At 57.6% G+C, this 23,092-nt stretch overlaps 1 protein-coding gene across 2 annotated transcripts in view; it reads left to right on the top strand.

The window, feature by feature from the left end:
* The window catches only part of LRP5 (LDL receptor related protein 5), a 104,399-nt gene that overhangs the window by 6,363 nt on the left and 74,944 nt on the right, over window positions 1-23,092 (top strand). The gene's annotated exons all lie outside the window — the stretch shown is intronic.

Raw genomic sequence — 23,092 nt, 5'->3', positions numbered from 1 at the left:
GTCTTTGTGGAATCATCCCGTGGTTGTCCTTTTGCGTCTGGCTTATTTCACTCAGTGTGGTGTTTTCGGGGTCATCTAAGTTGCAGCGGGTGACAGAACGCCGTTCCCCTGTATGGCTGAGGAATGTTTCCCTGTTCGGAGAGGGCACGTTGGCTTTGCTCGTCTGTTCCCCTGCTGGCTGGGGACACCGGGCTGTCGACGCCTCTCTTGTGAACGATGCTGCTGAGGATGCGGCTGTGCACGCCTCCGTCTGGGTCCCTGCCTCCACTTTGGGGCGAACGGCCGGACGTGGGGTTGCTGGACCACGTGTCAGTCCGGGCTTGAGTTTTTTTGAGGCTCCATCGAACTGTCTCCTTCAGCGTGCCGCCTTTTACAAGCCTAGCAGCGGGCGATTTCTCCGCATCCCCGTCACCTCTTGTTTGGTTTTGTTTTCTGTTTTGCTTCCGGTCATCCCGGTCCCGCCTTGTGGTTTTGATCTGCGTCTTCCCGATGGCCGATCGAGCGTCTCCATACGTATTTGTTACCCGTTTTCTTTCACGAATACGTACAAGTATTTGCTTATTTTTAAAGTTTTAAATTTTTTTTTTCAACGTTTATTTATTTTTGGGACAGAGAGAGACAGAGCATGAACGGGCGAGGGGCCGAGAGAGAGGGAGACACAGAATCGGAAACAGGCTCCAGGCTCTGAGCCGTCAGCCCAGAGCCGACGGGGGACTCGAACTCACGCGAGATCACTCGAGATCTCGCGAGATCGTGAACTCACAGACCACGAGATCGTGACCTGGCTGAAGTCGGACGCTTAACCGACTGCGCCACCCAGGCGCCCCCAGTATTTGCTTATTTTTTATTGGTGCAAACAAGATGATGTTATTAAAGCAAGGGGATAGGACCCATGGACAGGGAGAGCTGCCGATGTCTACGGCTATTTAAATGCGAGACACACACGAATACGTAGGAACGGCTGAACTATGTACTGTGGTTCCTGTTGCTTGTTTATTGCCTATGACCAGACCTTTAACACGTGTTGTAGCAAGTGGATTATGTTATTTTGAACACAGACTCCTACTTTACGCATAAGCCCAATCACCGTCTGCCTGTGGCTGTAGCCTTTTTTACTTGCTAACGTGTCTTCAGCATTTCCTGTATCTTTACTTTCAGATCTTAAAAAAAAATTTTTTTTTTAACATTTATTTATTTTTGAGAGACAGACAGAGCACGAGTGGGGGAGGAGCAGAGAGAGAGAGGGAGACACAGAATCCGAAGCAGGCTCCGGGCTCCGAGCCGTCAGCACAGAGCCTGACGCGGGGCTTGAACCTGAGCTGAAGTTGGACCCTTAACTGACTGAGCCCCATTTACTTTCAGATCTTTTTTAAAAAAATTTTTTTTTCAACGTTTTTTATTTATTTTTGGGACAGAGAGAGACAGAGCATGAACGGGGGAGGGGCAGAGAGAGAGGGAGACACAGAACCCGAAGCAGGCTCCAGGCTCTGAGCTGACAGCACAGAGCCCGATGAGGGGCTCGAACCCACGGACCGCGAGCTCATGACCTGAGCCGAAGTCGGACACTTAACCGACTGCGCCACCCAGGCGCCCCTCTTTCAGATCTTTTTAAAAGCTACGTAGTATTTCATAGTGTGGATATAAAGTAAATACATAAACTTAATAAAATTTCTGTGTTGTTCATCTTTCTCACTGATTTGCAAGAGCTATTGATTTGGCATGGAGAGTAACTCTGTGTTATATTTGTTCCAGAGTCTTCTTCTGATCTGTAGCCTTTCACCCATATTTCTGGTGGTTTGTTATTGTAAAGGCATTCAAAAGTTTCACGTAATCAAAACTCTGGGTCTATTCCCTTAAGCTTTCTGGGTTTTGTGCTCTGTTTCTCTACCCCCAGATTATAGACACTTCTTCCTTAATTTTTTTCCAGGGCTGTTATTGTTTGGTGTTTTGGTGTTATTGTTTGGTGTTATGTTTGGTATTCAGACATTGGTTTATCCAATTTTGGGGAGGTATAACGTGTGAGGTAGGGATCTGGACGGTCCCTGGTGTGCCCCTACCCCCCTATAAATGGATAGGGAGTTGTCCCAACACCTTGACAGAAAGGCCCATCATGTCTTCATTCATGTAAAATACCACTCACTTTCATGTGCAGTGTCCACGGATGGCATGGCTCCTGATTCTGGTACCTTGTGTCCTGCTCCGTTGACCCGTTGGTGTCTTTCTGTGCCAGTGTGCTCTTTTTTTTTTAATTAAGTTTATTTATTTACTTTGGGGGGGGAGGGGCAGAGAGAGAGAGAGAGAGAGAGAGAGAGAGAGAGAGAAAGAATCCCAAGCAGGCTCCACACCGTCAGCATGGAGCCCGACTTGGGTCTCGACACAGGGCTCGAACCCACAAACTGTGAGATCACCACCTGAACCAAAGTCGGCCGTTTAACCGACTGAGCCACCCAGGCGCCCCTCTGGGGTGCTGTTTTAACCTCTGTACGTAGCATCGTAGTGTATTTCAGGACTGATGATGCAATTCCCCCCTTCATCGTTGTCTTCGGAAAATTGTGTTGACTGTTCCTGTACATTTATTCTTTTGTGATACGCTTCAGAGTCAGCCTATCAGGTTCCATCCTTTGAGCCCTTGATCCGGCGACGGTAAACGGTGACGTCGGACGGGTGTCCCAGGGCTGGGCTCGAGCAGTGGTCTTCGACAAGCAAGCTGGTCCTTGGCTGTGGAAGTAAATTCACAAGGAGCCAGCCTTCAGGTTTTTGCTTCCTGTTTGCACGTGGGGTGCTTCCGAGGTGACATTTGTGCTGGACGGCCTGCAAGGCTCCTGCTTCTGGGCTCCCTCGCGCCAGCAGCCTGCTCGGGAGACAAGCTCTAATGCAACTAATTCCAGTGTTAGCCCGGAGGCGAATCTAATTACCGCGTAAATTACTGCTCCCCTCCCCTGGTTCCCTCCAGAACAAAATGTGAGTAACTTTAATTTCTTACCTGGGCTGCACCCCTTTATTAGCCCAGATGGGGAGGCGGTACCTGCCTAGCCAAACTCTTAGGAAATTGCTCAATAGGGTATTAAAAGCCGCCCGAGCGCGTGGCCCCGGCCGGAACATGTCAGCCGGGTGCCTGGGTGCCTTCCAGACTGTCCACGGGCAGCCGGGTGCCACCTTGGAGTCTGCCCTGCGAGGTGCAGGCCTCCTCCGTGACCCGAGCGACGTCCCACCGCAAAGTGGCTTCCAGCAAGATGTGCTCTCGGGTTGCTGTTGCGGGGGCAGGCCGTTTCTCTGGGCTTCCCCCCCCCCCCCCAGCAGACTCTGTGCGGAAAGGGGACTGGAGCGGGCGCTGTCTCGGACCCCCAGGAGTCCTCCTCGCCGAGGCTGGAGCGTGCGGCTCCCTCTGATGCCCCTTCTTCCTCTGCGATGCAGGCCCCGGTCTCCGGGTGCTCCTTTCCTCTCCACCCGCCCCTCCCCGGCCTCACCTGCAGGCCCCCCACAGGGGCGGGAGACTACACCAGCTTCTAGCAGGTGTCCGGAGCCTCCCCCTGCCCGTTTACCGTTCACTTCCGGCCAGATGACGTCTTCCACGAAAACACCACCAGTTTCCCAACATCTGAAGTTGGAACTTTCTGGCCTGCTATTCCATGCTGCCCCCAGGCTGGCTTTAGCCCCCTCCTGTGCTCCCCCGGGGGAGTTGAGAGCTTCTCCAGACAGATCTGTCTCCTCGCAGTCCGGAACCTTCTGTGGCCAGCCAGCCCGAGGGGGCTTGGGGACACAGGCTGTCTTCACGTTTGTCCCTCCACCTGCCGTCTGGTGTGGAGTGGATGCTTCCATGCTCAGGAGCTGTCTCGGGGTCCCCAAGGCCTCGTCTGTCCAGGGAGCAAATCTTACCCGTCCTTACTTCCTCTGGCCCCAGATCTGCAGCATGGTAGGCTCCCACTGCATCACGGTATCCAGCCAGCGCTGCTGTGTTTCCCAGGGTATAGAACACCTGTCCTCCACAACAGAAGGCTTCTGAGGCCAAGCGTGGGACCCACTCCCCCGGTAGAAACCCGTATTCCTGAGGTACGGACTCTGCGAAGGCCAGTGTTCCCGAACATACTTAACCGTAGAGTCCTGTGTCCGTGAAATACCTACCCTCCCCAGGGGCGGTTTGTGCGGGCTCTCGCGGTCTCACCTGTGTTTGCGCAGCGTTCTTTCCCGAGGCCAAAGCAGGATCGGCTCACAAGAGCTGAGATGCTGGATCCCTAGGCCTGCCAGGGAGCAGGCCCAGCCCAGGGGACTTAAATGTGCCCTCCTGGCCCAAGAGGTGTGCGGGGCCGGTCAGCTGTGGCCGCAGCACTGCCTGTCCCTGCAGAGCAGGTGGCCACCTGGCGTGCGTCTGTGAACAGAGCAGCCCCAAAGCATGTCTCCCTTTCGCCTGGCCCCCCCCCCCCCCCCCGACCTGCCGGGCTGGGTACAGAGCGCCATGTCCCTAGGGAGGTCTCTGCCCATGTGGCCCCCACTGAGGCTTCACTCGTTCTCATTTAATCCCTACCTTCTTTCTGGGGGCTTCTGTGCCGCCAGCCCTGGAGCGTGCGGGCAGGAAGGCCCAAGACCAAAGAACAGAACAGAGCAAATTTCATCCATTTGGCTTCCATTTCTAGTTTTTAAACCATTTTCGCTTTGTTTGGAAAGATTGTGTCCTTTGAGGAAAGCACCTTTGTGGAATAATATAACCTTTTCTGCTTAACTGACTGCGGCCTTGCAGATGGCCCGGCACGGCTGGCTAGAGCCCTGCAAAGTCTGAGGCAGAGGCTCGGGGTTCCCTCTGCCCCTCCCAGGGACGTCTTCACTCAGCTTTTCTGCACCGAGAGCACCTCTCAGAAAGACCTGCTCAGAACAGGTCTCCAGCCGGGCTCCCGCATCCGCGTGTGGCCCGGTTCTTGAGACCTCTCTGCACAGCAAGGCCTGCCTGGGGCCCCACCCACCGGAATGGAATGTGGCCAGAGGTGGGAACCCCACCACGCAGGCTGAGCTGAGCCATCCTGTTAGGGTACTGCCTGGCCGGGGACTGGTGAGAGAGGGTTTCCACGGTCTCCCGGAATGAAATCACCCATCTTCTGGATGGCTGGCGCCTGGGAACTGGAGAAGTTCAGGGTTTTCCTGAGCCTCACTAGCTTGTGTCAGCAGAACAGGACGAAGAGGCAGGCGGGAATGCAGAGTTAGGAACGCGCTCTGATCCGTGTTCGGGGAGATCCTCTCTGTCAGAAGTGTCAGGGGACACATTTGCTTAATTGTCCCCCTTCCTCTCTCTGTGGGTGTGGGGAAGACAGCTGGGCCTTGTTTCTTCTTGTCCACCTCTATCTAGTACCAAAGGCCAGCGGGGTCACCGGCGAGTACCCAGGCAGGTCACCCCACTGTCGCACTTGTGGCATGGTGTGTGTGTTTGTGTGTTTCCATCCAGCACCTCACCCCCCCCCCCCCCCAGGCTCCCAGCAGAGTCTGTCTTGGGCCCCCCTCCCCGGGCTGAGGGCCTGCTGTGCCCAGCCTCCTTCCCTGCTGATCCCCCAGGTTCGCTGTGAACAGCTGAGGGGGTTGCCAGAGGAATCCCAGCAGGGAGCCCCCCCACCCCCACCCCGGGGCCCTGGGTGCCCGGAAGCCCCCCCCCCCCCCCCCCCCCCCCCCCCGCAGCAGCCGAGGCCCGCCTCCACCTGTTCTAGCCCCGCCCACATTCCTGGCTCAGCTCTCAGCTCTGCGGCCTTGGGCAAGTGAGTTAACTCCTCTGGGCCTCAGTTTCCTCACCTGTCAGGGTAATGCTTGCCTGAGGACCTAACGTGGCTGCAAAGTGCTTAGCAAGGGGCTGGCTCCTGGTGAGTGCTCAATAATTATTATCTATTAGGGCTGTTATTACAATCATAATTGTTATTCTCCGGGGAGAGGGCCCTCAGGGGATTCGGGAGTCAGGTTCAATTCCAGCTAAGGAGTGGCTTGGCTGAAACCATCTTAGCTCAGACTCATTAGAAGGTGGAAACTGTTTTGGAATAATGGCCATATTGAGCCCGATCACTCTGAATTTGCCTCCTCACCTAGGTAAAGCCTGGCAGGCCTGGGCTCCGGAAGCCGTGGGGCTGGGGAACAGGTGCACAGGGCTGTGTGGGGCAGGATGCTTCCTGGACCTTTGCTCTGTCAGAGGTGTGGCCAGGGGGCATTTTTGCTCTGTTCCTTCATCAGGAGCGCCCCCCCCCCCCACATGGATTTCTAGGTGTGGCCAGCACACCCCCTGCCTCTCCCTCCCCAGAGGAAGTTATTAAGGACCCCTATTTCTTCTCTCCCTGTGCCTGTCTTCCGACAGCCTGCTCACTGGCCTGCCTGGCAGGCTCTGAGGACTGGGGCTGGGGCGATCTCTCCAGTGCGGTGGGCACCTGGCCGGCCAGTACTCATCTCCGGTCCTCTGTATCTGTCGGTCTTCCCGCCCCATCAGCTTCTCGCCGAAGGCAGAGGAGGGAGCCCGGGCACCGAGCCTTCCCCCTCAGGTGAGGTGCCTGTTCCATCTGCCTTCCCCGCCCTGGGCTGTGGATGGTCAGTGCCTTTGCCCTGGCCTGCTGACGGGGCCCTGTGCCCAGGAGGCGCTCTGTGATTGGTGAGAGAGGCTGCCCTCCAGCCCGTGTGTCAGGCCGGGTCTCTCACTGCCACCTTCCTCTCTGGCAGAGGGGAGCAGACCCCGCAGCCCTGAGCTTCTGGCCCTCCCTCCACACCTGCCCTCTGGCCAAGAGCCGAGGTGGGACCTGCCCATCCCTTCCTGGGCCTGAGCTGGCTTTCCTGACTTCCTGTTGCCTCTAGCCTGAGAGTAATTTAAGCCTTTAGCAGGTGCTTCTGTGTGCCTGGCCCAGAACTAGGCCCCTGGAACAGGATGAACGCAGGCAGGCAGCGGCTCTGTCCTCGCGGCTGGCCCAGGCCAGACCCGGGGCGGGGTTAGAACTGCCCCTCAGTCAGTAGTGACTGTGCTGGAGGTGAGGTGTGCAGGGGGGCCCCTCTCCACCCCGTGCCTGTTACCCGGGCCTGGCTCCTGTGCTATACGGACTCTGGCTTCCTCAGTATTGGTCACTCCCTCTCCGTCCCGCACGGTGGCCTCTCTCCCTGCAGCCTTTGCCTTCTGTCTGGCGGGTGCTTCTCCTATTATTTGGCCTTCACACCAGCCCTGGAGGCAGGGAGGCTGGCCGTGCCTCCCTGGTCACCAGAGAGGCTCAGAGCATTGACCTAGGTGTGGGGAGAGCCGGTGAGGGGCAGGCACCCCTCCCTCTACCCCAGTGCTCACTGCTCAATGTGTGACAGGGACGTTAGGCCCCGTTGTGAGGGAGACATTTAGCTCCACGCATAGAGTCCCTGAGGCACCCATGAAGGCACCGGGTGGTCCCTATGAGGGATTTGAGTGTGGATTTGCATTCTTGGGTGGCTGTGTGTGTGTGTGTGTGTGTGTGTTTTAAAAGTAGGCTTCTGGGGCGCCTGGGTGGCTCAGTCGGTTAAGCGGCCGACTTCAGCTCAGGTCACGATCTCGCGCTCTGTGAGTTCGAGCCCCGCGTCGGGCTCTGGGCTGATGGCTCAGAGCCCGGAGCCTGCTTCCGATTCTGTGTCTCCCTCGCTCTCTGCCCCTCCCCCGTTCATGCTCTGTCTCTCTCTGTCTCAAAAATAAATAAACATTTAAAAAATAAAAAAATAAAAAAAATGAAAGTAGGCTTCACGTCCAGCGTGGAGCCTAGCATCGGGCTTGAGCTCACAACCTTGAGATCAAGACCTGAGCTGAGATCAAGAATCCAACGCTCAACAGACTAAGCCACCCAGCTGCCTCTGCTGTGTGGTTTTAATACTTGGTGCGCCCACACCCCCTTCCTACAGATGGGAGCGTTGAGTCTGAGGAGAATCGGAACCCTGTGTGGGGTTGCCCCGGGATGACCGGTGGGGGCCTGGGGTGGGGGCCCCAGGGGTGAGCAGGAGGGGCTGCTGACCAGCCTGACCTGCCCCCCCACCCAAAGCCGCACTCCTCTGGGACCTACTGGCTCTCGCTGTGCGAAGCCCCAGGCTGCTGGTGCACCTCTCTGTTCTGTTCCTTCTCCTTCCCGAGGACAGAGGGGTTGTCCTGGAACAGACAACCCGGATGTGTGGTCAGGTGGTGGGAGGCCACAGTCCCGAGGGGCAGAGGCTGAGGGGCTGGGCTTCCTCGTCGGCGCGTGGTAGGGTCACCGCAGGGCCTCGGGGGCTCGTCTGACCCTTCTGTGGGGAGACCCGGGGGTCATTCAGTGGCCCCGTTATGCAGAATGAATGAATTTCAAGTACTTGTCGCTGATTAGTGGAGGGTGACCTCGGGCAGGTTACCCAGTCCCCCTGTGCCTCTGTCCCCTCATCCGCTTACCTAGGGCCCCTCCGAACCCTAATTTTGGGCTTCTCCACATTGTTATGATCCTCTAGACCCAACGCATAGCTGGTTCCCAGGATGATCAGAGCTGGTCTCCGGTGCCGAACTTCATAGGGAGCCCCCAAACCCGCATAAAGTATTCAAGACGGAGAGGTCCTGGCTCTTCGAGACACGTCAGTGCCCGGAGAGGCTTCCGAGAGGCTTCGGCAGGGACCAGGAGGCCAGAGGCTAAACCACGTGGAGGATGGTTCTTGTCCACTCCGCTCTGCCTGGAACAGAGGTGTGGAGAGCCTCAGGTCTTTGGGCTGGCTCCCGGCAGCCGCCTCGAGGCCTCGGCACCCAGCGGGCTGCTTTTGTTGCAGGAACAGTAGGTCACTTGAAAGCGGAGCCTCCCGGTTTTGCCCCATAAAAAGGAGATTTTGTAGCGTGATGGTAGATTTTGGCACGCCTTTATTATTATCATTTTTTGCAACATGTAAAGAAAATAAAAGCCGGCACAAAGGTATGTTTGTCTCTGAAGTGCGTTTCCTTTCCCAGATGTTCTTTTCTGCCAGTTCCAAAATGCATCCTGAGCTCAGTTCGCGTTTCCTCTCTGCGGCGCACAACAATTCGATCTCTGTGACCACATGGGGAAGACGCGGCTTCCTCGCCGGTGGGCGTGGGGGGGAGGGCTGCGACGGTCCCACCGTCTCCCCCCTCAGCGGAAACGACCAGTTTGTGCCAACCCGGTTAGAGACCCCGCTGACGGTTGCGGGTTTCGGCGGTCTTGCTTGCCCCGGGTGGCAACTGGCAGGCTGGGGGCTTAGCGGTGCCCCGGTGTGCACCTGTGTTCCTGAGTCTCGAGTTTGCCGTGTCACCGCGCGTGGAACTCTTGTGCCTGCGTGGCCTCGGCGCGCCCAGGACGTGGTATTGTCTATGTGACTTGGGGCCGACCCGGCCCCTTCTTTCTTTCTTGCATCAAGTACTACCGGTCCCTGCCCAAAGGACAGGTGTCAGGGACACGGTGCAGCTGCAGGGCGGGCTGGAGAGCCGGGTGGAAGCGGGTGGGCGTCACCAGACTCCGGCAGGGCCTCAGGGCTTCCTCAACTGATTGGCCTGTTCCTCTGAATTGAGACGGGTGATACGTGTGCGTGTGAACCACACACACACACACACACACACAGACACGCACATGCGGTACTTGGGTTGATTTCTGAGGGCTGTCAAGAAACCCGTAAAAGCTCACAATTAGGACAGTTTAGAAAATGGTCTCCATTAAGAATGTTTACCGTGGGGGGCTCCTGGGGGGCTCAGTCAGTTAAGCATCCGACTTCGGCTCAGGTCACGATCTCGCGGTCCGTGAGTTCGAGCCCCGCGTCGGGCTCTGGACTGATGGCTCGGAGCCTGGAGCCTGTTTCCGATTCTGTGTCTCCTTCTCTCTCTGCCCCTCCCCCGTTCATGCTCTGTCTCTCTCTGTCCCAAAAATAAATAAATGTTAAGGAAAAAAATAACAGAAATAATTTAAAAAGAAAGAATGTTTACTGTGGGGGGTTCCTGGGGGGCTCCGTCAGTTAAGCGTCTGACTTTGGCTCAGGTCATGATCTCACCATTCGTGAGTTCAAGCCCCACATCGGGCTCTGCGCTGACAGCTCCGAGCCTGGAGCCCGTTTCGGATTCTGTGTCTCCCTCTCTCTCTCTGCCCCTCCCCCACTCACTCTCTGTCTCTCTCTCTCTCTCAAAAAATAAATAAACATTAAAAATTAACATGTTTCTATGGGGTGTGCATTTTTTTCCTTTTTTTTTTTAATTTTTATATTTTACTCATTTTTGATAGAAACAGAGCACAAGTTGGTCGGGGGGTGAGGGGGTGGGGAAGCAGAGAGAGAAGGAGACACAGAATCCGAAGCAGATTCCAGGCTCCGAGCTGTCAACACAGAGCCCGACGCAGGGCTTGACCTCACAAATTGCGAGATCATGACCTGAGCCAGAGTCGGACGCTCAACCGACTGAGCCACCCAGGCGGCCCTGGGGTGTGCATTTTTCTCTGGGGTATGCATTTAATGCAATCTTTAGTTTTTGGTTAATGCATCCTGCCTCAGAGCACCCATGGTACAAATACCTAGACTTAATAAGTAAAAATAACTCATAGTTACTACCCATTCACGGTGTAGCAGGCGGGGTCTAAGGGCTGTTCGATTGACTCATTTAATCCTTGCAGCCGCTCTGGGGACTGGGTGCCCATTATGTAGATGAGGAAACTAAGGCTAGGAGAGCCTGCAAAACTTGCTTGGGGTCATGCGGGGACTAAAATTGGTGGCCCCAGGCCCCACTGCCTACCCCTTAATTGCCATTTGAATTATAAAACTGTTTTCTTTCATCTGTCAAGGAGAAAGGCTGCAGAGCCCCCGGTGCATTTAAATAGGTGACTTCATTATAAGGGCGTGTGGGGAGGACACTGAGGCCAGAGGCTCTCCTGGGTGGCCTCACCTTCTGAGTGGCCACCTGGTGCCTGTTTCCATGGGGCCTCAGGGCTTTGGATGGAAGCCACCGCCTCCCCATCCGCTGGAATGGGCCCCCGAGTCAGTCTCTGCCATGGCCTTGGGCCACTTCCGGGAGCGGGGAGCTGTTGAACCGAAATGCTATGTAATCAGAATGCTATATTTTGTCGAAAATAAGAATGTTAGTAACGGGCTGGTTTCTGGCAAGTCAAACTGGGCCTTTGAAATACATATTTTCCCCTGCTCTGCCCCAAACCTTCTAATTAGTGCAAACGCACATTGGCAGACATAAATCAAATGTCATATTTCCTACAAACTTGTCCTAGGTATCAGTGAGTTGGTAGCATTCCGCGGTGGCTAAATTCAGGCGTGCAGAGTGAGTGTCTGCGTGCGTGTGAGGCCGTGCACACGCGTGTGAGCGAGCGCACGAGAGAGCTGGAGGGGGAGACCGAGGTGGTGAGCCCTGACCGCCCGCTTCCTTCAGGCCCCCTCACCTGTCAGCACCTGCACGGTCACTGCAGGGAAATCTATATATTTGCCCAATTAAAGCATAGTTGGTAGAGGAAATGGCTTCATTTCCCTCACAGGGAAATCTCTGCGGGGCTCATAGCCACACCCTGACCTCCACCACTGCTGGGCTCCATTTGTGGACTCAGTTTTGGAAAAGGCGATTTGTCTCAGGTGACTGGCCCTGGTGTGGGCTGGGTCCTCCCCTCCCTGGCCTTGGAACCAGCTCTGGGGTTTCGGTGCACTTCTGGGGCCAGGGTCAAGGACGTGGCCCTTGGGTCAGGTGGGTCATTTGTGGTTCTGGGCGGTGTTGGCAGGGTTCGGATGCTCTGTTGCCCGTGTGGACCAATGTCCTGGAGCTTCTTGGGTCATTTGTATGTGGGGTGGTTTGTCGCAGACGATTTCCCAGTGACCAGGTGGAGAAAGCCTCTTTGGCAGGACAGACGTCCTCTCTGGCCAGAAGACCACGTGGCCCCACAGAGCCCCCAGCCTTGGTGGACATCAGGCTTCTTGTCCACGAAAGGGGGAGGAGGTGGCTGGGGGTGGCAAGTGAGTGTGCCGAGCTGGAGATGGCCAGCACTTGGGGACTTGTGGTGTCTGCCCATTCTCCGAGGATGTGTCCTGTTCAGTTTTACCTTTGTGTTTTCTGTTTCGCTTCACCTTCAGGCCAGTATTTTTTCGAAATGTGTCCCCTGGGCCCAAACTAAAAGATGCTCTTTTCATCAGATACACTTGGGAAGTCCTGGGTATAGAGCATGACGTAGGTTTCTTCACTGCAGGACTTCTCAGAGCCTTTAAAATGGCAATTCCGTGCTAGACTGTGCCCCCTTCTCCCTAGGCTGGCTTTACAGGTTGGGGGGAAAAAGGGTCGACTACTGGTGTGTGAGCTGGGCTGTGCCCAAAGGGACACGGGACATCACCAGCACTCTTCTTCCCTGTCACCCTTGCTTTGGGGTGACTTCTTCACAGTTGTCCCCTCTGGGCATCCTCCCTGTTTGCTGGCTGTGTGGAGTGGCCCAGCTTTGTGCCTGAATCCAAGGTCAAAGTAAACTCTCAGCCACTCATGTCAAGAGACGTGGGGTGTCCACCTTTATGTTCTGTGAGGCTGCTTGTTGGTTGCTTTTGGGGTTTATCCCCCGAGATAGATCTGGGTGACATGTGGCATGGTGGCAGGGGGTGGAGGCAGAAGCCAGCTTAGGGTTGGGGTTCTACCTCTTGGCTCCGCCCTTTGCTGTGTGGGCTTCAGCTGCTGGAGGGATAACCCCCCCCCCCCCCAAATAAAGCTTGCTCCTCCATCAGGGCCAGGGGTGGGGAGCAGGGGGTGTTATGAGATTGAACTGGGTTAAGGTAGAGGCTGAGTAGGCCCACAGCAGATGCCAGTTCCTTCTCTGCCCATCCCTCTGGGGTCTGCTGTCCCGTGTGGGAGTTGGGCTGGGGGCCGGGCTCCGGGGAGCCGGCTTCAGTCGAGAAGGGGTTTCCGGGGCTTGCGAGGTGGGAGGCTTGATGACCCTCCGACAGTCATCCCTGGAGATGTCCCGGGCTGGGGTGACCCCCTGCGGGGTGGGACTTAGGGCTGCGCAGTCACCCCTGGAAGGGTTCCGTGTCACACGGGCCAGGGTTGGGACCCTCAGAGAGGCCCTTGGGGGCGGTGGGCTACCCAGCTGATACTCAGGGATCCCTCTGGCTCGGTGGGTCTGTGCCAGGTCCTGGGCCTTTGCTTGTGCCCCTGGACTTTCCCGAGGGGCTGAGCCCAGGCTGGTCCTCTGCTCTGGCTGGAGCATCCGCCTGCCTGCCCCCGGGCACGGCCCCCCTCGTGCAGGGGATAGTGGGGACCCCCAGCCCATCTCCCTGTTTAATGGAAACCCTTTAATGAGCCTGTGTCCTCTAGGCTTCGTTGGCCCTGAAGTGTCTGAAACTTCAGTTTCTTTGTATCTCTCGCAGCTGATTTCTTCTTTCCTGCTCCGCCCCCCGAACCTGCCCCTGTAGTTTCCTGTTCATCTGCTTCCCTGACCTTTGAAATGTGGTCCCTGCTCAGGAAACTTGCCTGGACCTCAGGGTTAATTACTGTGTGTGTGTGTGTGTGTGTGTGTGTGTGTGTGTGTGTGTGTGTGAGAGTGAGAGAGGGAGATCAGTGTGACAGCTCGGGGACGGCAGAAATGGGGCGATCGAGCTGGAGAAAGGGCTGCGAGCTGTGCAGGGAGCCCAGGCTGGCGCAGCCTGTGGATGCGGGAGCAGGTGGGAGACGCCAGGAGCCCAGCAGGTGAGAGGCAAGCCTGGAGGGCAGGGCACTGACCCACGTGGCTGGGCTGGGACAGGGAAGGCGGGGTGAGAGGCCGTGGCCTTGGTTCTGAGGCCCGTGATGTGCGTAGACCTTGGGAGAGCAGCTTGGGGAATGTCCGCAGCTCACCGCCTTAGCCCAGGTCGAGAGTAGGTGTTCCACTGTTCCGGAAGATTCCTGGAGCTGCTTTCTAGCCTTCCCCCACCTGCCCTGCCCCAGGAGGCACCACTCAAGTTTTGTCGGTTCTGAATTCCCCACCCTTGTGGTTGTAATAAAAGCTCTTTATAGCCTGAGCAGCCTTGGTTTGGGGATAGATAAACAGGCCTTTTAATGGGTTATGTATAGTCTTATGCGAACCTTGGCTGTATCTGCTCTGGATTTGAAGCGAACTGTCATATTTATTCATTATTCTTGTGCACACGTCAACACACCCCATCGATGGATGGGCCATTAGCTGGATAGCACTGGAATGGGAGGGTGGAGGGAGGGCCCTCGGCCAGAAGCCCTGCCTGCAGGGGCAGCCTCGAAGGCTCACGTCCCCTTGGGCAGCTGGCCCATCCCTGCCCCCAGCTGGGCGGTGTCGCAGAGGACCTGGCTTTCACCCGGGCTCGGTGAGGGACCCAGAGGGGCTTGTGGGTAGGAGCGGCCGCAGGCACGGTGGTGGAGAGGGTGGGCTTCTCCTCGTCTCCTCTGGTGGGAGTGGGGGCATGGAGGGGGAATCTGGGCGGGGGGGGGGGCCGTGACAGGTCAGGTGAGGAGGGAGCCTGGGGAGCAGAGCCGTCCCGGAGTGCCCGGAGACGTCACAGAGGGTTCCACCCCGGCTCAGGCCCATTCAGGCCGGCAAGTTTGAGTTTGCAGAGCCTTTCCATGAAAGGCAGAACATCTGTTCAGCCAAAGGAAACCCAACATTTTATTATTGCTGTAAATGTCAAGACTCCCCTGGAGAACGTCGAGGCCGCTGCGGAATGTGTTGCAGAGCGAGCCCGTCGTCACTGGGTAGAGGCTGGAGACGGAAGGTAAGACTGTGGCTGGGATCGTGGTCGCCGAGCCGCGAAGGGCGGGAGGGTGCGTCCCTGGTGCCGGGGGGGGGGGGGGGGGGGGGGGGGGGGGGGGGAGGTGGGGGGGGGGTGGGGGAGGGGGCGGAGGCGCGGGGTGGGGAGGTCCCCGGCTTCGAGGGGCTGCCCGCGTTAAAGAGAGTCAATCGAGAAGTCGCCATGAGAAACCAGCGGTCGGATTTTGCTGAGGTCGGTGCTCGTGGTGGAGCCACAGCCATTTTCACATCCCTGCCTTCTGTGCTTGGCCGTCAGGTGCGTGATTCTTGCACTTGGAGGTGAGGGACTGAGCGTCTCTGAGCGCAGAGCTGGGGAGCCGAGCTCACTTGCAGTTTGGGCGGCTGCACAGATTTCTCCTCGATCCCTGTCACTTTAGCCAGATCTGCGCTTTTTCGTGCATTTCCTCTACAGGGGAAATAGAACTTTCCTGCCTGGGGGGGGGGGTGGGGAGAGGCTTCCACATTGCCCTGAACACTCCTCCCCCTGCACCCAGCCTCAGTGCCTTTGAAATTTCATGCTTTATCATAACATTCAAGGAATTCTGTAGTTCCTCTGTTAGCATTATTTTTTTTAATTAAGAAAAAAATTTTAATGTTTATTTTTGAGAGAGACGGTGTGAGCGGGGGAGGGGCAGAGAGAGAGGGAGACACAGAATCCGAAGCAGACTTCAGGCTCCTGGCTGTCAGCACAGAGCCCGACGCGGGGCTTGAACTTCTATGATCATGGCTTGAGCCGACGTCGGATGCTCAGTGGACTGCACCACGCAGAGCGGCCCTAAATGATGGTTTGAAGTTAAGTAGCTAGGATTATATCTAAGTACTAACGTGCAAGACTGTATGGAAAAGTGATACGGTTTGTTAGAAGGACACTAAAGGAGGCGTAGGGGTAGGAAGACCATATCCGGGAGATGTCACTTCCCACCGCGTCGATCTGTGGACTCAGGGCTCCGTTCTTCCTTTCCTGTCCCGGTGCACACGTGTAGGCTCCTGGCGCGCGAGGAAGAGGGGTAGTGATGGGGTGCGGCTGGCGGGTGCCGGTGGTAGCAGGGCCTGGGGCTCCTGGCGTCCGAGAGGCGAGGCGGGGTGCGGCGAGCGGTGGCCGGCGGCAGAGACTGGGGGCAGTTGGGAAGTCGGTTACGGTGAGTGAATGAGCAAATAGGTTGCCAGTCACAAACGCCAGGTTTCCACTTTGGAGAAGATACACACCCAGAAAGGGGGGAAAGATCAGAAACAGCCCCAGGGCATTGGGTGACATTGCAGGGGGCACCCGCACACCCACGGATTGGTACCGCGAGTCGGACACGCGGAAGGAGATTCAGAAATGGCTCTGGGCGCAGGTGTGTATGAAGGCGTATGCGTGTTCGTGCGGACGATTCTCCGTGTTGGCGGCAGTCGTGGTCTGCAGGGTCCCCGCGCACGCTGGGTTCGCGAATACGGAACCGTCGTTCCTGGGGCGCAGGGTTGGGTTCCCGTGAACCCAACATCTTCCTCTGCCGATGAGCACGTGATGTTTCCCATGTGCTTTTGTTTAAAGACACCTTATTTAGTATGTGCGGCTGGTGCGTTAGTGCTGAACGCGCGGCCAGCAGCGGGTGAGTCGTGCCTGGAGGAAGCCCGTCGAACGCGTGTTTTGTCTCCCAGGCACGCCGCGGCCTTCTTGCACGGAGGTGCGCTAGACGGCACTCGAGCGCTAGGCCTGGGGGCCGTTTTTAACGGCGACACCCCCCGACAAAATGCACAGAAACGTGAACAGCGTGGCACTAAGTAGTAGATCATGAAAAGGGCGCTTGTGTGCAATGTGGGAGCGGAAACAAGAGGGCAGGGCGGGTGCTTGAGCCTGTGCACGCGCGTGTGTGTCTGCGGGCGATCCCAGAGGCTCCCCCGGTGACCTGGCGGTTGTGAGTACAACTTAGCGAGTGGGCAAGCTCAGAGATGGGATGTGTGGGTAAAAAGGGTGCCCCCCCCCATGTTTTTCTACCTCTGTCTCTGTCTCGCCCCGGAGGCGGTGACTTCCAGGTGGCGGTGAGCACACCCAATGCCCAGGTCTGGGCTTCTAAAAAAAATTTTTTTTTTAATGTTTATTTATATTCGAGAGAGGGAGAGAGAGTAAGAATGCATGAGCAGGGGAGGGGCAGAGAGAGGGAGAGTCAGAGGATCTGAAGCGGGCTCTGTGCTGACGCAGTGAGCCCAACATGGGGCCCGAACCCGCAAACCGTGAGATCATGACCTGTGCGGAAGCCGGACGCTCAACCGACTGAGCCCCCCAGGAGCCCCTGGGTCTGGGCTTCTGTCCCACTGTCCCCGGAGAGGAACCAGGGCTCCTCAGAGGAGATGCCAGCTCCAGGGCTGGGGCAGGGGAAAGGGCACCTATGCCCGGAGCGTGTCACTGGGCCAGAAGGTAAAGAAATCCTCAGCGGGTAATGGGGACGTGCCAAGAGGATGCAAGAGCCAGTGTGAAGGGACTCTCACTATCCCAGTCCAGGGAGGTATGGACATCAGAGTAAATGGGAATATTGGATCTTAACCCATTTAATGGGATAGGAATAAATGAGTCTACACTGGATGAAATAAACGAATAGCATATCGTGGACATGCTCTGATGACTGCCCAACATCTAAAAACAAAATGCTGGGGGTGCCCGGGTGGCTCAGTCGGTCAAATACCTGACTTCAGCTCAGGTCATGAGCTTCAGCTCAGCTCACGGTTCATGAGTTCGAGTTCCGTGTCGGGCTCAGTGCTGACAGCTCAGAGCCTGGAGCCTGCTTTGGATTCTGTGTCTCCCTCTCTCTCTGCCCCTCCCCTGCTCATTCTCTCTCTCTCTCTCTGCCCCTTCCCTACTCACTCGCTCTTTCTCAAAAACAAATAAACGTTAAAAAATTTAAAAACAAAATCCTGAACGAAGGCTGTAATTGTAGTTCTAAGGCATTCTTTGCAGTAGCTTATAATATTCTATGCCGCCCCACCATCCGGTTTCATTTTTACTATTGTAAATAGCAGTGTTAAAATACACATCACGTAAAGTTGACCATCGTAACCATTACACAGCGTCCAGTCCAGCGGCGTGAAGCGCATTCGTGCTGTCGTGTGGCCGTCGCCTCCGCCCACCGCCCGCTGTCATTTCCCGCGCTCCCGAAGCCGGGCTTCCACCGCCACAAGCCGCAGTGTGAGAAGCGTCGTTTGCATCTCTCTGTGCCGCCAGCCAAGCCGTGACGGTTTTGCTTTCTCGTGCCGTGAAAACCTGAAGCTTCCATAAAAAGGTCCCCGCAGACACAACTTGGGAAGCCGGTTGTAAAATGTGTGAGGGGATGGGGAGGGGAGAGTCAGGAGGGGTCTGCTCGGTGCTGCTGCAGGCCTGGACAGGCGGACAGGAGACCAGCAGAGGGAAGGTGGAGGTGGACCCGGGAGCACCGGACGAGTGGCACAGGTGGGAGAGGTGGTGGCGCGCCTGCCCCTGGGGACGGGTGTGCGAGAGGGTAGCATCGAAACCCTTTTGGACGAACTGCCAGCAGGCACCCGGGGTCAGTTGGGTAAGTGGCTTGTAAGCCGTCGCGAGTAAAATTAACTTAGTCACAGAGGCATCTCGGTGTCGAGCCTAGACGTGCTCAGCATTCCCTAATCATCCTTCAAGGCTCCGGTCTCCCTTCCTCCAGGAAGCCTGCCAGGTCCGGCCGACGGCTCGGTCTCCTTCAGGCTCCAGGCACCCCCTGACCGTGGCCCTCACCTGCCGTTTCTTCCCGCGTAGGTTAACTGTGCGTGCGCAGCATGTGTCCTGCCCCGTCGGTTTCTGGGCTCCTCGAATGCGGGCCCGCGTAGTCTTCCTTCCCCGTGGGGCTGGCGTGGGACAAAGGGTGGCTCCCGGCTGACGGATCCACAGCTTTGTGTCCAGGCCTTGCCTGCTCGGCCATGAGCAGTGTAACGCTTGGTGAGTATCAATAGGGCGTGTGCTGAAAGCGTTGCTCGTTCGGTGGACGAGGGGCAGATTGGGTTACCTTGAGTTGCTTGTGTTTAGCGTCACCATGTGAACAGCATAAAATACAGGGTGTTGCCACGGAAGCCCGGACATCTGCTATGAATTCCGTGTGTAAATAGTGGATGTGCTTACACGGGGTAACGGGGGGGATGGTTGGTGCTGGGGTTTCAGGCTCCTGCTGCGGTGGGGACTGGAAATTGATCACGGGCCCTGGCACCCGAGGCCGGAGGGAGAAGGAGCCGGCCTTGGTCCCACACCGGCCGAGCGTGCCGGGAACATCAGACCACCTGCTTCCAGGCCCCTGGCACCACAGAGGCGTGGAGAGAACGCAGGACTCTGTGAGGGGTCCTCAGGGTCATGCCAAGAAGGGGCCGTGGAAACCCAGGGTCACGGAAAGGGTACTCTGCGCCTGGTTAAGCCAACTGGGAAACCAGGACCAAGGAAGAAAGTCATGGGGGATTCGGTGTGCTTGGGGCGCCGCAGTACCTTTTAACGAAGAGCAGGTCTCATTTCCTGCCTCTGAAGTTTTGCCCCAAATCTCCCGGCGACAGGCCAGCCCCCCCCCCCCCCCCCCCCCCCCCCCCCCCGCGTCCAAGTCTGTGAATGTTCTTCTGGAACAGACCTGGCTCGGCGCTGGCCCTCCCGGCTGCTGTCGTGCTGCTCCTGGCCCGAGCCTTTGTATGCATCGCCCTGGCCAAGCCTCACGGCCGCACAGGTACAGTGATCACCCCATCCCAGACCAGACGTCGCAGTCCGAGAGGGTCACGTCTGAGCGGTGGGAGGGCCGACCGGTCCGTGGCCCTTCTGACGCGTGGTCCTGAAAAACGCTTAGATAACAGATAACTTTGTAGCAACCTAAATGGAACTTGGGGTGGCAACATAAAAAGTGATTTTACCCGGAGACCCAACAGGGTTAGCTTTCCCTTGTCCGGTCTCCTGTTCCCCCCCCCCACCAGTGCGTTCCCGCATCCGCGGATCTCGTGCAAACCGGGGCTTACAGGGAGGTGGCGTGTGGGTGCTTTCACCACCCAGACGGCGTCTGACACATTCTCCGATGTTGCCGCAACCATTTTCCCGTGATGTGTGTGGATGTGACTGCGCTGACAGAATAGTCTGGTTACCTCTGACTCGGGAGGCATTTTGTTTATTTTTTATTACAAGTAAGGCTGCAGCAAAGCAAATACTGTGACCAAGACCTTTTTCCTTCCTCTGGGTGTTCCTCGGGATGAATTCCTGTAAGGGTGATCCCCGGGGAGAGGGCTTAGATGTTTTTATGTCCTTAATACCCCTCACCACAGTGTTTTCTGGAAGGGTTGTCCCGGTATCCGCGGCCACCAGGTGACAGTCTGTTTTTCGCGGCAATGCCTGTGGGTTCGGAGCTGGGAGGTGGCCAGGCCAGTGGCTCCTGCTCTCAGCCTGTCCGCCCTCCTCTCTTCCCTCTTACGTTGCACTTTCTTCCTGTGATTCCTTCTTCTCACTGCCCAGAACCTCAGGCCACAAGTCAACGGATCGTCCCTGAGTTGAGTGACCTGGGGCAGGTCAAGTGCCTTTCCCAGAGCTACAGTCGTCTCACCTGGGGGGCAGGCAGCTGAGACCCCTGACTCGCAGGGGGCTGTGGGATCAGAGGGTCTTGGACACATAGTTAGGCTGCCTGGCGGGAAGGAGCAAGCGCATAGAACCAGCGTATGCTCCTCCCGCACGCTTCACCCCAGGACCTTTGCACTGGCTCCTCCCTCGGCTGGTGGTGCCTCCCTTCTCTCACCCCCTCGGGTCTTGGCCCAGTTGTTACTTTCTCAGGGGGACTGCCTTGACCATTTCATGTGAAATGACAGCCCCCCCCCACCCCAAACCCTTTACCCTGCTCTGTTTTTCCAAACCATAGCATTGATGTTTCAAGGCACTAACTTTGCCTTTTCTGTTGTAGTTAGTGTTTCTTGTCTGTTTCCCGCACTGTAACATAGGACACGAGGGTGGGCTCTGCGTGTCCCAGATGGAGCTCCATGGTGCTCTGCCATAGCTCTCCGGGCCAGCTCTGTCCTAGGCTCGGTGCAGTGCACTCTCCCTCTTCACTGCTGTCCTGGGACCTTCCCCACGTTTGTGCTCCACCGGGCCCTGCCCCCACCAGCATCACCATGGCAGGCTGGCTTCTGTCTGTCCTGCCCCCTAGCGACTCTCCACCTGGGGGAGTGGAGAGGGCCCCCCCCCCCCGGGAGGCCCTGTCTCCTGGTGGGGGGTCCAATTGGCCGGGGTCCCCCAGGCCCTGAGCAGGCCACCGGGAGAGCGGGTGCTGCCTTCTCTTAGCTGCGGAAGTCCCCCTCTCTGTGGGTTCCCAGGGGACTGGAGAGTGAGGTGGGTGCCTCTGGGGACTTAGGGGTTGAGTGTGCCATGCTTTCTAAACAGTCTAGAAGCAGGAGTGGCTCCTCCTGGAAAGGGCCTGCCCGCTGGGGCCGCGCCTGCCCGGGCCGCACCCACGTTTGCCTGCTGCCCACCCACCCCTGGCTTCCCAGGGTGGCTCCCCTCCCCAAGAGTCTCACTTTGGGGGAAGCACAAAAAATTGAAAAACACCCCCCCCCCCCCCCCATCTGTGGCCTTTGAAGGATACACCTGAACTGCCCAGAGTGTAAACCGTGGTGAAAATGTGGTCTTTCCAGTTTGGGGAGAAAGAACAGACAGCTAGGATTTTTTGTGCCTGGGGCAGCTTCCAAGAGCTCCCTTCCTCCCTCTCCCCTCCCGGCTCAGCACCCCTGCCCACTCAGAGACCTCTGTTGGGGGGTAGGGTGTTCTGGGTTCCTGGCTAACACTTGGGCTAGCGACTTGCCCCCTCCCCACCCCGCCCCCCGCACCCCACACGTCCTGGCTGGAGAGCAGCCGATTGGAGACTACTTGTCTGCGGGGCCGTCCACCTCCCCTGCAGCCCCTCACCTGTCCTCTCCGACTTCCCCTTGATTACCTGTGGCAACAGGGAGCTCACTCCCTCCTGAGACGGATCCTGATGTATAGTAAGAGAAGTGAGCTGCTTCTCCCTGCGTGCCTCAGCAAGGTCCTCCCGGGGGGGGGGGGGGGGACGTCATGGGGCTTGGTGACAGCACTGTGTGTGTGCCTCTGTGTGTCTGTGGGGAGAGGACCAGCTTATCAGGGAACATCGTGACCCTCAGAAGGTTAAGAACCATAGTGTGGAATCTCGACTGCGCGTGCTTGGGCAGGTCGTGCCTTTGCTGGACGAGTGGGGACGAGCCAGGGGACCTGCCGCCGGGGACTTCAGGAGCCTGGGCACCTTAAACCTCGCGGGCGGAACGGGTTTGCTGGTAATCCTTGCTCTGGGTGGCCGGGAGCGTCACGATGGTGACGAATGGGAATGTGCTGCGGGCACGCCCATCACCCTGGGCGTGCCGTGGGGTGTCTTTGTTTGCTATGGCTTTGCCCACTGCTGCCCCTGTGTCCTCCAGATCCCACATGTGGCCCTGTTCCCAGGGAAGGCCCCCCCCCGGCCTCTGGTGGTCATGGGTTCTTCCTCCTCTGGAGGTTCTGGACCCTCCCTAGCCCCGGCCACCATCCTCCCCCTTCTCCCACTGGCTGGCACCTGACCATTGTACGGCACCCAGCTGCTGGCCAGGCCTGTGGCCGTGGGCGGCCCTCCTCCACTCTCCAGAGCCTCTAGCTGGGGGTGGGGCCCTACACCCTTCTGGACAGCCCCCCCCCCCCTTTCCTCCACACCTCTTACGGGGCAGAGGTAACTCACCTTCTTGAAGGTGGGTGCTGGAGGCTGGGTGGGGCGGGGGAGATGTTTTACACAGCAGCTGCTGGGCACTGCTCTTACCCGGGCTAGCGGGCCTTCCTGGAGCGCAGGGTCCGCTGGGACCCTCGGCACGTTGGGAAAGCTTCCTGTAAGAAGCTGGGAGAACAGGGAAGGTTCCATTTTTTAATTCCTAGAAACTTCAACAGGAAGTTCTAGGAACGATACGGGTTCCAGAGTGCGGGGGCTGCTCAGCCTGGCCGCGCAGGTGTTTCTCGAAGTCTCGTCTTCCCCTTCAGTAAGATGGGCGCGATGTCACCCCCAGCCCAGGCCCACGCACGGGGTCCCCGGGGTCCAGAGGAGCCCGCACAGCTCTGCGTGCGAATCGCAAAGAGCTGTCAGCCCGTGAGGACCAATGCTCTGTACTCTCTGTTTATACCTGCCTGGGGCAGAGATTTGGGGACAGATGTCCTTTGTGGCCATCTCTTCCTTGCGAGAGGTCAGGACGCCCAGCTCGATGTGGCTCATCACCCCCCGTTTGATCTTTGCAGCCTTCCTTCCTGCCTCAGAGCTGTAGACTGACGGGGCAGGGGCAGTGGGGAGCCCCACGGGGGGTCCTGACCTTGAGCCCTCCGGTGTCCCCGCGCGGCCTGCGGAGGCCGTGGCCTGGGTTTGAGCGGGGCGCTCGCTCTGGCAGCC

Source organism: Prionailurus viverrinus, chromosome D1 (genome assembly GCF_022837055.1).
Source record: "Prionailurus viverrinus isolate Anna chromosome D1, UM_Priviv_1.0, whole genome shotgun sequence".
Taxonomy (NCBI): Eukaryota; Metazoa; Chordata; class Mammalia; order Carnivora; family Felidae; genus Prionailurus; species Prionailurus viverrinus.
The sequence above is the reverse complement of the archived record's forward strand: the minus strand, read 5'-3'. Positions and strand labels throughout refer to the sequence as shown.